This window comes from Bombina bombina, chromosome 5 (assembly GCF_027579735.1).
Source record: "Bombina bombina isolate aBomBom1 chromosome 5, aBomBom1.pri, whole genome shotgun sequence".
NCBI lineage: Eukaryota > Metazoa > Chordata > Amphibia > Anura > Bombinatoridae > Bombina > Bombina bombina.
This window is the reverse complement of record NC_069503.1, coordinates 857599782-857614694: the sequence shown is the minus strand read 5'-3', so window position 1 is coordinate 857614694 and position 14913 is coordinate 857599782.

Below are 14913 nucleotides of genomic sequence, written 5' to 3'. Positions count from 1 at the left end.
ATCAGTTCAAAAAGGAATTTGGGAAATATCACACCAAAACCACAGCAAAAATACATGTATACGGGTGTGGCGCGAATCAAAGCCCTATATAATTCTTTTCTGTACTAAAAAGTGCATACAGTATGGTGGAAGATTACCCATATTTGAAAGCTCAGAATTTGTAAATTCATTGTACGAAGCATTGCCTGCGCACATCAAACTTAATTTAGCTAGGGATTTTGATGAGAACTGCTCATTGGACTGGCTGATCAAAGAGAGTACACAATTATACTCTATTCAGCAGTCCCATGAACAGGGGGTTAAAAGGGAACCTATGCGAAGGTGGCCTGAGAAAACAGGCCATCCCCACAAAGTTTTAACTGTGACCCTCCCCAACACAGGCTGAGGTGCAGAGAGAATATACTAAAAATGGGGGGCATACCCAGGTAAATAATTATCCCCAAAGAGATGAATACTCACAAGGTAATCGGTATCCCCGTAAAAATAAATACCAAAAGTGATGAAAATACTCTCAGGGTAACCAGACATCCACAGTAAATAGTGCTCCCCAAGACCTTAACGCTGAACAAGTTGAACCCCAAAGACAACCACGTCAAAATAAGAACAATATCTATGATTCTGAGGGATCCCAATGATCTAGGAATCAATACCCTTGGACATAAAAAAAATCGATCCATGGGTAAAGATGGCTTGTCCATTCAAGTGGGCTAACTCAGTATGCAAGTAAGTCAATTATGTACACTATTTACTAATATGAGTCAAGCTTTGATGGCTCAGAAGCCTAATAATCCTTTTTTAGGGGTTCAGCCAGGGGCCAGCAGTGGGCCACAGGCACAGTCATAAATACTGCGGTATTACCTGAAAGAGAGGGGAGAGATGTACCAAATAAAATGATAAATGTCAATAATGGTACTAATTTTCTATACTTACATCTAGCTTTATTAGGCCAGTGCCTGCCACACAGAGGGGCTTCAAATGAAGCATTGGCTAAATTTACCATTAAACTTTGTTCTTCCTTCAATTGTTAAGGGACAAGTGTGATAAAATGTACTTTTTTTTATTTGTTTGTTTAAAATTCATTGCCTCATGTATACTAGCGTTATCATAAAAGGATTTCTTTGCTTGTTTTCGTTTTGAGGTTTGTTTACCACTAAGCTATCAGGAAAAGTTTATTCCTAGACCAGACCAATCCTTATATAGATACTATTAGACAATATTGTCTGCACACTATTATGCTCACATGGTAGTGACCTTACAAGATAAGCTGTTTATATGTTCAATATAGATTTCCCCAAAATAAAAGTATTTCACACTAACTTATCACCATACCCTTCTGCTACTGTACAGTTGGGAACTTTATATGAGTACTATTGCTGTTTATATGTCTGTGTCACCCACTGTAATGGTCGCTCATAGTTTTATGATAATCTCATTAAATGTGTGTGAGCCTGCTTTATTAATATCTCTAAGAATTCACATTATGCATAGTACTTATAGACTTTTTCAACTTGCCTTTTATTGCTAGGACAATCAAATGTCTGACATTAATGTTGATGCATAGCTATGTTTACAATTACATCTAATTCCAATAATATATTAGGAAAGGACCATAACTCCTCTCTATAAGATCTAGGGTGGCGCTGCATGTGGCCGGTGCGGTGAAACAATTATATTTACACTCTGTGGATCCTTACTCTGATCATAGTTGCATAAAACTACTCCTACACATCCACAAACGCTAAAAGGCTACAAAGTCCCGGTCAGGCTGAAGACGCCACCGGAAGTAGTTGGGAGGAATGGGGGAATAGAGCACAGGGGGTGCACGCCGCAGTTAGCAGCCGGTTCCGCTGTTGTATAGCAATATGAAGAAAGGGAAAATGCGGCTGCACAATGCAGAGATAGAAAATTAAAAATTATATTCTTAATTTATCCAAAGATAAAAACTTGAAATACAAGGTACAAAAAGGCTGCAGGAGAAAACCTCCTTACATGTTTCGTGCCTGTACTTGGCACTTAATCATAGGAGTGAGGTTCTTGGTACAACCCCTGCTATTTAAAGGGGAAGTACCCAATGATAATGAAGGTGTTAAACACATAAAATACAGTGTAAAAAACACTTGCCATTACCTAACACAAGTTGAATATATGGAAGAAATAAAAATGTATGCACATAAGAATATGAAGTCATTATTAATATAAAAAGAGAAAAGAGGAAATCAGAAAAACAATTGCATTACAACTTACGAACCCATGCCACTAAGTAACATAACTAGGATACATGATTTTCAAACAATACATGTGCAGGGGTTATCCCCTTGAATGCCACTAAGTAACGTAATTAGGATACATGATTTTCAAACAATACATGTGCAGGGGTTATCCCCTTAATGTGGGTTATGTATAATATACCTTGATGAAATATAAGACTCAATAAAAATTAAATACATTCTAAATAATATTCTTCTGTTATTACATCCAATGATGACATGTGATGTAAAAATGAGAGTCCAGAATCACAAGAGACCCCATGTATGAAAAATGCATTGTATATGTGAATATGTATACATATATGCATCGCTAGACTAAGATGAAAGGATATATATGTAATTAGTCAACAAAGTATGACATGTCCCATTCCCTATTTAAACCTAACGGGGAAATAGTTTTTAATCTATAAATGCAAAAGAGTTCACGTTTTAATAACATTTTTTGCTTGTTACTGTGGTGACATTTAAAATCCCTTCCCCCAGGTACACCTTTCTCTCTGAACTATAGACACTCCCAAGGGCCTCTTGAGTGGCAGTTGAAAGGCCACTCCCCTTTTGAATTGGGGTATAAAATACTGTAACACCAGAACCTCTCTCTCTCTTTTTATCTTGTGCATGCTGTAAAGATGGCTGACACTCTGAAGAAATATGGCTAAGTACATTCCTATGATTATTTTAGCAGTATTAAACAAATTGGGGTTAGTGTAGTAAAGTTGCCCTGTATCTTAAAATGTGGACTGTATCTGTAAAATAGATTTATATATATATATATATATATATATATATATATATATATATATACCTGTAAATATTTATCTTATTATTAACATATATTGATTCCTAAATAAACTGTTTGGCAAATAATGGAGGCCCTCTCATAGAGTTTATTTCACAATGTATCTGTGTTGGTTTTAGTGGTTTCACCATAGAGATTTAGTATATTATATTTAGTAGAAAGTAAAGATATTTTAAATTAATAGATAATCACAGTTACCACCTCTTATTGGGGACTGAATTCTATCTATTATTTTGACTGTGAGATGTTCTCTATGAGTCATGTGTACTAGATTAAAATGCCTTGCTACCGCTGAGTCTTTGTTGTAATTTTTGGTGTCCCTTATATGCTCTCTTATATGTGATCTGAGCTCCCTAGTCATTTGGCCAACGTATTGAAGGGAACAAAGTGAACACTCCAATAAGTATACAATAAACTCTGTCCTACAGTTAGCATAGAATTCAATATCAAATCTTTCTTGGGTAACAGAGCTTGGGAAATTATCACTCTGATTAATTACTCCACATGTTATACAGGGTCTAGTACCACATTTATATGTACCTTTTTTCCTAATCCAATCACTACCCTCTGAGCGGGATGTGTTAATCATGCTCGGGGCTAATCTAGTCCCTAAGGTAGGAGGTTTTTTTGCTACAAATTTGCAAATTTCATGGACATCTCCCAGTGATTCATCCTCATTCAATATGTGTAGATGTTTTCTCAAAATGGCACTAATATCATTAATCTGTTTTGAATATTCAGTGGTAAACACTATTTTATCTTTGCAGAAATCCTTATGTTCTCTCTTATTTTCTATCAATTCACGTTGTGTTTTATGTTTCACCTGTTCAAAAGATTTATTCAAGGCCTTTGTTGAGTACCCTCTCTGTTTGAATCTATTCTCTAATTCTGTACATTGTGAATAGAAGTTATCATTAGAGTTAGTGTTTCTTCTCATACAAATCTACTCTGCCTTGGGTATTGAACAAATAAGATGAGTAGGATGGCATGATTTGGCATGTAAAATAATGTTACCTGCCGTAGGCTTCCGATATGTGTCTGTGAGTATAGTCCCATTATCTGGGTTTCCAATGAGTACTAAATCCAAAAAGCATATTTTATATTGTTACAATTCTCCTGTAAATTTAAGATTAAGGTCGTTAGTGTTGATGTATTCCAGAAAGGTGCTTAGTTCAAACGGATCTTGTAGAATAAATATGAGGTTGTCAATGAATCTCATGTATTTTATGATATTGTTTGCAAAAGGATTAGACATAGTGTAAAGGTATGAGGCCTCCCACCAAGCTAGAAACAGGTTTGCAAACGAGGGGGGCAAATTTTGCCCCCATCGCCGTACCACAAACCTGTATGTAATATTCATTGTTAACCATAAAGAAATTGGGGGGTAGTTATCAAGCTGTCAACCTCAAATACGCTGGAATTCCGCAGCGTATTTGTGGCGAGGCTGATTCGCCTAAGTTATCAAGCCCTAGATACCGGCAAAAGTAGAATTTTGTGATGTAAGCTTCGATCCGCCGGACTCAGTCCGACACAGATAGATTCTTACGTCACTACAGATGTTCCGCACACAAGTGCGGCACAATCTGACTACTTTTGCTAGTTATTAAAAAACTAGCAGGTACGCTCAGCACTTTTATGATTCCTATGGGAGATGTCTACACCCTAACATGTACCCCGAGTCTAAACCCCACTAATCTGTCCCCCTACACCGCCGCAACTAAAAAAAAGTATTTACCCCCTAAACCGCCGCTCCCAGAGCCCACCGCAAGCTACTCTATACATATTAACCCCTAAACCGCCGCTCCCTGACCCCGCCGCAACTATAATATATGTATTAACCCCTAAACCGCCACTCCCGGACCCCGCCGCAACCTATATTAAATTTATTAACCCCTATCCTGCCCCCCCTACACCGTTGCCACTGTAATAAATTTATTAACCCCTATCCTGCCCCCGACTACACCGCCGCCACTGTAATAAAATTATTAACCCCTAAACCTAAGTCTAACACTAACCCTAAAACCCCCCTAACTTAAATATTAATTAAATAAATCTAAATAATATTTCTATTATGAACTAAATTAATCCTATTTAAAATTAAATACTTACCTTTAAAATAAACCCTAATATAGCTACAATATAAATAATAATTATATTGTAGCTATGTTAGGATTTATTTTTATTTTACAGGTAACTTTCAATTTATTTTAACTAGGTACAATAGCTATTAAATAGTTATTAAATATTTAATAGCTTACCTAGCTAAAATAAAGAGAAATTAACCTGTAAAATAAAAACTAACCTAAGTTACAATTACACCTAACACTACACTATACTTTAATAAATTATTCCTATTTAAAACTAAATACTTACCTGTAAAATAACCCTAAGATAGCTACAATATAATTAATAATTACATTGTAGCTATTTTAGGATTTATATTTATTTTACAGGTAACTTGCGTCCCTTCAATTCCGATTGGCTGATAGGATTCTATCAGCCAATCAGAATTAAGGTAGGAAAAATCTGATTGGCTGATTGAATCAGCCAATCAGATTGAAGTTCAATCCAATTGGCTGATCCAATCAGCCAATCAGATTGAGCTTGTATTCTATTGGCTGTTTCGATCAGCCAATAGAATGCAAGCTCAATCTGATTGGCTGATTCAATCAGCCAATCAAATTTTTCCTACCTTAATTCCGATTGGCTGATAGAATCCTATCAGCCAATCGGAATTGAAGGGACGCCATCTTGGATGACGTCCCTTAAAGGAGCCTTCATTCGTCGGTAGTCCGTCGGGCCAGCAGGATGTTCCGCGTCGGGGGTCTGCAAGATGGATCCTGAAGAAGAAGATTGAAGACCCCGCTTGGAAGATGACATCAACCGGATCGAAGACTTCTTCAGCGCCGCTTGAAGGATCACTTCATCGGATGGAAGATTTCTTCAGCGCCATTAGAGGATCACTTCATCGGATGGAAGATTTCTTCAGCGCCCCTTGGAGGATAACTTCTGCCGCTCCGGATCTCCTCTTCGGTTCCATCGCTGACAACTCAAGATAGGATGATCTTCAGGGGGGTAGTGTTAGGTTTTTTTAAGGGGGTTTGGGTTAGATTAGGGGTACGTGGATGGTGGGTTTTAATGTTGGGGGGAGGTTGTATTTTTCTTTTACAGGCAAAAGAGCTGAATTCTTTGGGGCATGCCCCACAAAAGGCCCTTTTAAGGGCTGGTAAGGTAAAAGAGCTTTGAACTTTTTAAATTTAGAATAAGGTAGGGCATTTTTTTATTTTGGGGGGCTTTGTTATTTTATTAGGGGGCTTAGATTAGGTGTAAGTATCTTAAAATTGTTGTAATATTTTTTAAATGTTTGTAACTTATTTTTTTTATTTTTTGTAACTTAGCTTTTTTATTTTTTGTAACTTAGCTTTTTATTTTTTGTACTTTAGTTAGTTTATGTAATTGTATTTAATTGTAGTGATTTGTAGTTAATTTATTTAATTAATTTAATGATAGTGTAGTGTTAGGTTTAATTGTAACTTAGGTTAGGATTTATTTTACAGGTAATTTTGTATTTCTTTTAGCTAGGTAATTATTAAATAGTTAATAACTATTTAATAACTATTCTAACTAGCTAAATTAAATACAAAATTACCTGTAAAATAAATATAAATCCTAAAATAGCTTCAATGTAATTATTAATTATATTGTAGCTATCTTAGGGTTTATTTTACAGGTAAGTATTTAGTTTTAAATAGGAATAATTTATTAAAGTATAGTGTAGTGTTAGGTGTAATTGTAACTTAGGTTAGTTTTTATTTTACAGGTTAATTTCTCTTTATTTTAGCTAGGTAAGCTATTAAATAGTTATTAACTAATAGCTATTGTACCTAGTTAAAATAAATTGAAAGTTGCCTGTAAAATAAAAATAAATCCTAACATAGCTACAATATAATTATTTTTTATATTGTAGCTATATTAGGGTTTATTTTAAAGGTAAGTATTTAGTTTTACATAGGATTAATTTAGGCCTAGATTTAGAGTTTGGCGGTAGCCGTGAAAACCAGCGTTAGAGGCTCCAAACGCTGGTTTTTACCGCCCTCTGGTATTTGGAGTCAGTCAGGAAAGGGTCTAACGCTCACTTTTCAGCCGCAAATTTTCCATACCGCAGATCCCCTTACGTCAATTGCATATCCTATCTTTTCAATGGGATCTTTCTAACTCCGGTATTTAGAGTCGTGGCTGAAGTGAGCTTTAGAAATCTAACAACAAAACTCCAGCCGCAGAAAAAAGTCAGTAGTTAAGAGCTTTCTGGGCTAACGCCGGTTTATAAAGCTCTTAACTACTGTGCTCTAAAGTACACTAACACCCATAAACTACCTATGTACCCCTAAACCGAGGTCCCCCCACATCGCCGACACTCGATTAAATTTTTTTAACCCCTAATCTGCCGACCGCCACCTACGTTATACTTATGTACCCCTAATCTGCTGCCCCTAATACCGCCGACCCCTATATTATATCTATTAACCCCTAATCTGCCCCCCTCAACGTCGCCGACACCTACCTACACTTATTAACCCCTAATCTGCCGACCGCAAAGTGCCGCTACTTACGTTATCCTTATGTACCCCTAATCTGCTGCCCCTAACACCGCCAACCCCTATATTATATTTATTAACCCCTAACCTGCCCCACTCAACGTCGCCTCCACCTGCCTACACTTATTAACCCCTAATCTGCCGAGCGGATCTCACTGCTACTATAATAAAGTTATTAACCCCTAATCTGCCGAACGGATCTCACCGCTACTATAATAAAATTATTAACCCCTAATCCGCCTCACTCCCGCCTCAATAACCCTATAATAAATAGTATTAACCCCTAATCTGCAATCCCTAACTTCAATTATTAACCCCTAATCTGCCGACCGAATCTCGCCGCTACTGAAATAAATGGATTAACCCCTAAAGCTAAGTCTAACCCTAACCCTAACACCCCCCTAAGTTAAATATAATTTAAATCTAACAAAATAAATTAACTCTTATTAAATAAATTATTCCTATTTAAAGCTAAATACTTACCTGTAAAATAAACCCTAATATAGCTACAATATAAATTATAATTATATTAGAGCTATTTTAGGATTTATATTTATTTTACAGGTAACTTTGTATTTATTTTAACCAGGTACAATAGCTATTAAATAGTTAAGAACTATTTAATAGCTAAAATAATTAAAATAATTACAAAATTACCTGTAAAATAAATCCTAACCTAAGTTACAATTAAACCTAACACTACACTATCAATAAATTAATTAAATAAAATACCTACAATTACCTACAATTAAACCTACACTATCAATAAATTAATTAAATACAATATCTACAAATAAATACAATGAAATAAACTAACTAAAGTACAAAAAATAAAAAAGAACTAAGTTACAAAAAATAAAAAAATATTTACAAACATCAGAAAAATATTACAACAATTTTAAACTAATTACACCTACTCTAAGCCCACCTATAAAATAACAAAGACCCCCAAAATAAAAAAATGCCCTACCCTATTCTAAATTACAAAAGTTCAAAGCTCTTTTACCTTACCAGCCCTGAACAGGGCCCTTTGCGGGGCATGCCCCAAAGAATTCAGCTCTTTTGCCTGTAAAAAAAACACATACAATACCCCCCCCCAACATTACAACCCACCACCCACATACCCCTAATCTAACCCAAACCCCCCTTAAATAAACCTAACTCTAAGCCCCTGAAGATCTTCCTACCTTATCTTCACCATACCAGGTTCACCGATCGATCCAGAAGATCTTTGGGGCATGCCCTGCAAAGGGCCCTGTTCAGGGCTGGTAAGGTAAAGGAGCTTTGAACTTTAGTAATTTAGAATAGGGTAGGGCATTTTTTTATTTTGTGGGTCTTTGTTATTTTATTAGGGGGCTTAGAGTAGGTGTAATTAGTTTAAAATTGTTGTAAAAATTTTCTGATGTTTGTAAATATTTTTTTTTATTTTTTGTAACTTAGTTCTTTTTTATTTTTTGTACTTTAGTTAGTTTATTTCATTGTATTTATTTGTAGATATTGTATTTAATTAATTTATTGATATTGTAGTGTTAGGTTTAATTGTAGGTAATTGTAGGTATTTTATTTAATTAATTTATTGATAGTGTAGTGTTAGGTTTAATTGTAACTTAGGTTAGGATTTATTTTACAGGTTTTTTTGTAATTATTTTAACTATTTTAGCTATTAAATAGTTCTTAACTATTTAATAGCTATTGTAACTGGTTAAAATAAATACAAAGTTACCTGTAAAATAAATATAAATCCTAAAATAGCTATAATATAAATATAATTTATATTGTAGCTATATTAGGATTTATTTTACAGGTAAGTATTTAGCTTTAAATAGGAATAATTTATTTAATAAGAGTTAATTTATTTTGTTAGATTTAAATTATTTTTAACTTAGGGGGGTGTTAGTGTTAGGGTTAGACTTAGCTTTAGGGGTTAATACATTTATTAGAATAGCGGTGAGCTCCAGTCAGCAGATTAGGGGTTAATGTTTGAAGTTAGGTGTCGGCGATGTTAGGGAGGGCAGATTAGGGGTTAATACTATTTATTATAGGGTTAGTGAGGCGGATTAGGCGTTAATAACTTTATTATAATAGCGGTGCGGTCCGCTCGGCATATTAGGGGTTAATAAGTGTAGGCAGGTGGAGGCGACGTTGTGGGGGGCAGATTTGGGGTTAATAAATATAATATAGGGGTCGGCGGTGTTAGGGGCAGCAGATTAGGGGTACATAGGGATAATGTAAGTAGCGGCGGTTTACGGAGCGGCAGATTAGGGGTTAATAATAATATGCAGGGGTCAGCGATAGCGGGGGCAGCAGATTAGGGGTTAATAAGTGTAAGGTTAGGGGTTTTTAGACTCGGGGTACATGTTAGAGTGTTAGGTGCAGACGTAGGAAGTGTTTCCCCATAGCAAACAATGGGGCTGCGTTAGGAGCTGAACGCGGCTTTTTTGCAGGTGTTAGGTTTTTTTTCAGCTCAAACAGCCCAATTGTTTTCTATGGGGGAATCGTGCATGAGCACGTTTTTGAAGCTGGCCGCATCCGTAAGCACCGCTGGTATCGAGAGTTGAAGTTGCGTTAAATATGCTCTACGCTCCTTTTTTTGGAGCCTAACGCAGCCATTCTGTGAACTCTCAATACCAGAGGTATTTAAAAGGTGCGGCCAGAAAAAAGCACGCGTATATAACGCACCCCTTTGGCCGCAAAACTCTAAATCTAGGCCTAAGTTAATAATAGAAATATTATTTAGATTTATTTAATTCATATTTAAGTTAGGGGGTGTTAGGGTTAGTGTTAGACTTAGGTTTAGGGGTTAATAATTTTATTACAGTGGTGGGGGTGTAGTGGGGGGCAGGATAGGGGTTAATAAATTTATTATAAGTGGCGGCGGTGTAGGGGGGCAGATTAGGGGTTAATAAGTTTAATATTTTATAGGTTGCGGCGGGGTCCTGGAGCGGCGGTTTAGAGGTTAAACTATTTATTTAGTTGCGTCGAGGTGCGGGATCAGCAGGATAGGGGTTAATAACTTTATTATAGAGGGCGACGGTATAGGGGGGGCAGGATAGGGGTTACTAGGTATAATGTAGTTTGCGGCTGTGTCCGGGAGCGGCGGTTTAGGGGTTAATACATTTATAAGAGTTGTGGCGGGGTCTAGGAGCGGCAGTTTAGGGGTTAATACATTTATAAGAGTTGCGGCGGGGTCTAGGAGCAGTGGTTTAGGGGTTACTAACTTTATTTAGTTGCGGGGGGCTCCGGGGGCGCCGGAATAAGGGGTAGAACAGTGTAGTTAGTGTGGGTGCTTAGTGACAGGCTAGCAAAAAAGCTGTAAAAAAGCCGAAGAGCAGCGAGATCGGATGAGTGTTAACTATCACAATCCGCTGCTCATCGCCCCGTACTTGGTGCGTGGCTTTTTGACAGCTTTTTTGATAACTTAGGCAAATTTTTGCATGTCCGCGGCGGCGATGTGAGGCGAGCTTAGGCGGTGTATTCAGCCGGCGAAGGCAGGAAAAGTAGACGCGTTGATAACTACCCCCCATTGTGTTTTATTAAAAATTCTACAATTTCACAGAAAAACAGTTTGAACTCTACCGAATATTGTGTTGCTATATCCAAAAAGTACCTGATGGCTTTTAAACCCAACATATGGGGAATACTGGAGTAGAGTGCAGTGGCATCAACAGCCACCCACCTGTATCTGCTATCCCATTCAGTATCCTCTAAACAATTTAAAAGATGAGTTGAATCATGTAAATAGCTGTTTAAATTTTTAACCAAAGGCTGAAGTACAGAGTCAACCCATTCTAATAATGGCTCAAACAAGGAGCCAATGCCAGAAATGATGGGTCTTCCTGCGGGAAAAGTCAGGCTTCTATGGATTTTTGGTACATGGTGAAATATAGGCACCAATGGAAAATCTGGAATCATATGTCTGACTTGTTCCTCAGAAAAAAAAAAAACATTTAGGGCCACTCCCTGCTCAATAATGGTGGGAAATTTGGACCTGAACATTTGAGAATCCAATAGATCTTTTTGGACTCTTTTCTGGTAAAGGTTAACATATGGGCCTCTAAAGTTGGTGGGATAGAGCTCAGACTGCTTCCTACTGGGCGGCCGGATTTCTGAATCAACTGGTCCATAACTCTCCTCAAAGGTTCTTAATTCATTGAGAGTTATGAAGTCGCCAAATTTGAGGCCTGCTGAGTTCATATCACCGCTGAGTTAATGGATTTATAGATTTAAAACTATTTCCCTGTTAGGTTTAAATAGGGAATGGGACATGTCATACTTTGTTTACTAATTACATATATATCCTTTCATCTAAGTCTAGCGATGCATATATGTATACATATTCACATATACAATGTATTTTTCATACATGGAGTCTCTTGTGATTCTGGACTCTCATTTTTACATCACATGTCATCATTGGATATAATAACAGAAGGGTATTATTTAGAATGTATTTAATTTTTAGTGAGTCTTATATTTCATCAAGGTATATTATACATAACCCACATTAAGGGGATAACCCCTGCACATGTATTGTTTGAAAATCATGTATCCTAGTTGCGTTACTTAGTGGCATTCAAGGGGATAACCCCTGCACATGTATTGTTTGAAAATCATGTATCCTAGTTACGTTACTTAGTGGCATGGGTTCGTAAGTTGTAATGTGATTTTTTTTCTGATTTCCTCTTTTCTCTTTTTTTTTTAATAATGACTTCATATTCTTATGTGCATACATTTTTATTTCTTCCATATATTCAGCTTGTGTTAGGTAATGGCAAGTGTTTTTTACACTGATTAACACATCCCACTCAGAGGATAGTGATTGGATTAGGAAAAAAGGTACATATAAATGTGGTACTAGAGCCTGCATAACATGTGGAGTAATTAATCAGAGTGATAATTTCTCAAGCTCTGTTACCCAGGAAAGATTTGATATTGAATTCTATACTAACTGTAGGACAGAGTTTATTGTATACTTATTGGAGTGTTCACTTTGTTCCCTTCAATACGTTGGCCAAATGACTAGGGAGCTCAGATCACATATAAGAGAGCATATAAGGGACACCAAAAATTACTACAAAGACTCAGCGGTAGCAAGGCATTTTAATCTAGTACACATGTCTCATAGAGCACACCTCATAGTCAAAATAATAGATAGAATTCAGTCCCCAATAAGAGGTGGTAACAAGCAAAAAATGTTATTAAAACGTGAACTCTTTTGCATTTATAGATTAAAAACTATTTCCCCATTAGGTTTAAATAGGGAATGGGACATGTCATACTTTGTTGACTAATTACATATATATCCTTTCATCTTAGTCTAGCGATGCATATATGTATACATATTCACATATACAATGTATTTTTCATACATGGGGTCTCTTGTGATTCTGGACTCTCATTTTTTTTACATCACATGTCATCATTGGATGTAATAACAGAAGAATATTATTTAGAATGTATTTAATTTTTAGTGAGTCTTATATTTCATTAAGGTATATTATACATAACCCACATTAAGGGGATAACCCCTGCACATGTATTGTTTGAAAATCATGTATCCTAATTACGTTACTTAGTGGCATTCAAGGGGATAACCCCTGCACATGTATTGTTTGAAAATCATGTATCCTAGTTATGTTACTTAGTGGCATGGGTTCGTAAGTTGTAATGTGATTGTTTTTCTGATTTCCTCTTTTCTCTTTTTATATTAATAATGACTTCATATTCTTATGTGCATACATTTTTATTTCTTCCATATATTCAGCTTGTGTTAGGTAATGGCAAGTGTTTTTTACACTGTATTTTATGTGTTTAACACCTTCATTATCATTGAGTACTTCCCCTTTAAATAGCAGAGGTTGTACCAAGAACCTCACTCCTATGATTAAGTGCCAAGTACAGGCACAAAACATGTAAGGAGGTTTTCTCCTGTAGCCTTTTTGTACCTTGTATTTCAAGTTATTATCTTTGGATAAATTAAGAATATATTTTTTAATTTTCTATCTCTGCATTGTGCAGCCACATTTTTCCTTTTTTCATAAAACTACTCCTAGTTAACTCTAAATACCTACCTAACATTCAATGTTTTGCACTCAGACATTGCGCTCACCCAGATTCTTAAACCTCTGGTTAAGCATATACAAGGCCTCTATAGCCCTCAGGTATAATATTTAGCTGATATTACCAACCTATTACATAAGCAATGTTATGCACTGCAGTTTTTCCAACCTTACCCTCCCCTATTTTATTATCACTACCTTGCATCCCTAGAAAACCTAGGCTTTGATGGATTCTAACAGGAACATATACTGTCCTCTACATAATAGCTAATTGCCCTAATATTACTCTTTTAAAAAGTGTATATTGTTCTTCTTTTTTTCTCTTATTGCGTTTGCATTTGGACATTTATTACTATTTGTTATCTCCAAATATCTCAATAGCAGGATAATTAGTCTATGCTACCTACCATACCTAAATGGCCACCTCCTCTTCCCCTCCCCATATAATATGCCTCTCAGTTTAGGAGGACTAACTTTGTGGTTTATCTAGCCTATACCCCAACCCTAATTATTCTCTTAACAGCAACTTTATTTTCCTTACCCAGTTCAGCAAAACTGATCAGCATCACATACAAGTTGTGATTAAAATCTAAAATCTAATAATTTATTCTTATATTTTTCACTATACCACTTATACAGAATGAAACCTGCCTTGCTGGGAAACATAATGCTCATGTTTTTTTAAAAGTGAGAATTGTTGGAGGCGGAGCCGAGCCAACCACCAGCATGGCCGCACTTATGTGAAGCTCCATGCAGTATCCCCTCAAAGGGCTTATTAATAGGAGATTCCAGACTTAGAAGCGACAGAACCACTGCACAATTATGCAGTAACACTTAAGGAACAAAGAACTGCTTGCCAAGAAAGCCACGCTTCACAAACTACAGAATGATAGTCGCCTGAAGAAAGGAGCAACAACGCAGTGAAGCGCCATCTTAGATCAGCGCAGTGACTCGCTCCAGCAACGCACCGGGTAAGAGCTGTGAGACATATACAGACACTGCGACTGCACCAGAGAAAAGTAAATCATGGACTTACCAACATAGAACACACGGTGCAGCGCTCACACACAGATAACGGCCCATAGACGCTGCGCTAACGAGCGCCCACGTGGTCACGATATCTCCCTTACCTACATAAATTGAGAGACCAAGACAAAAGTTCCCTTGGAACAGAGGACCGGGGATTCGTCTCCCGC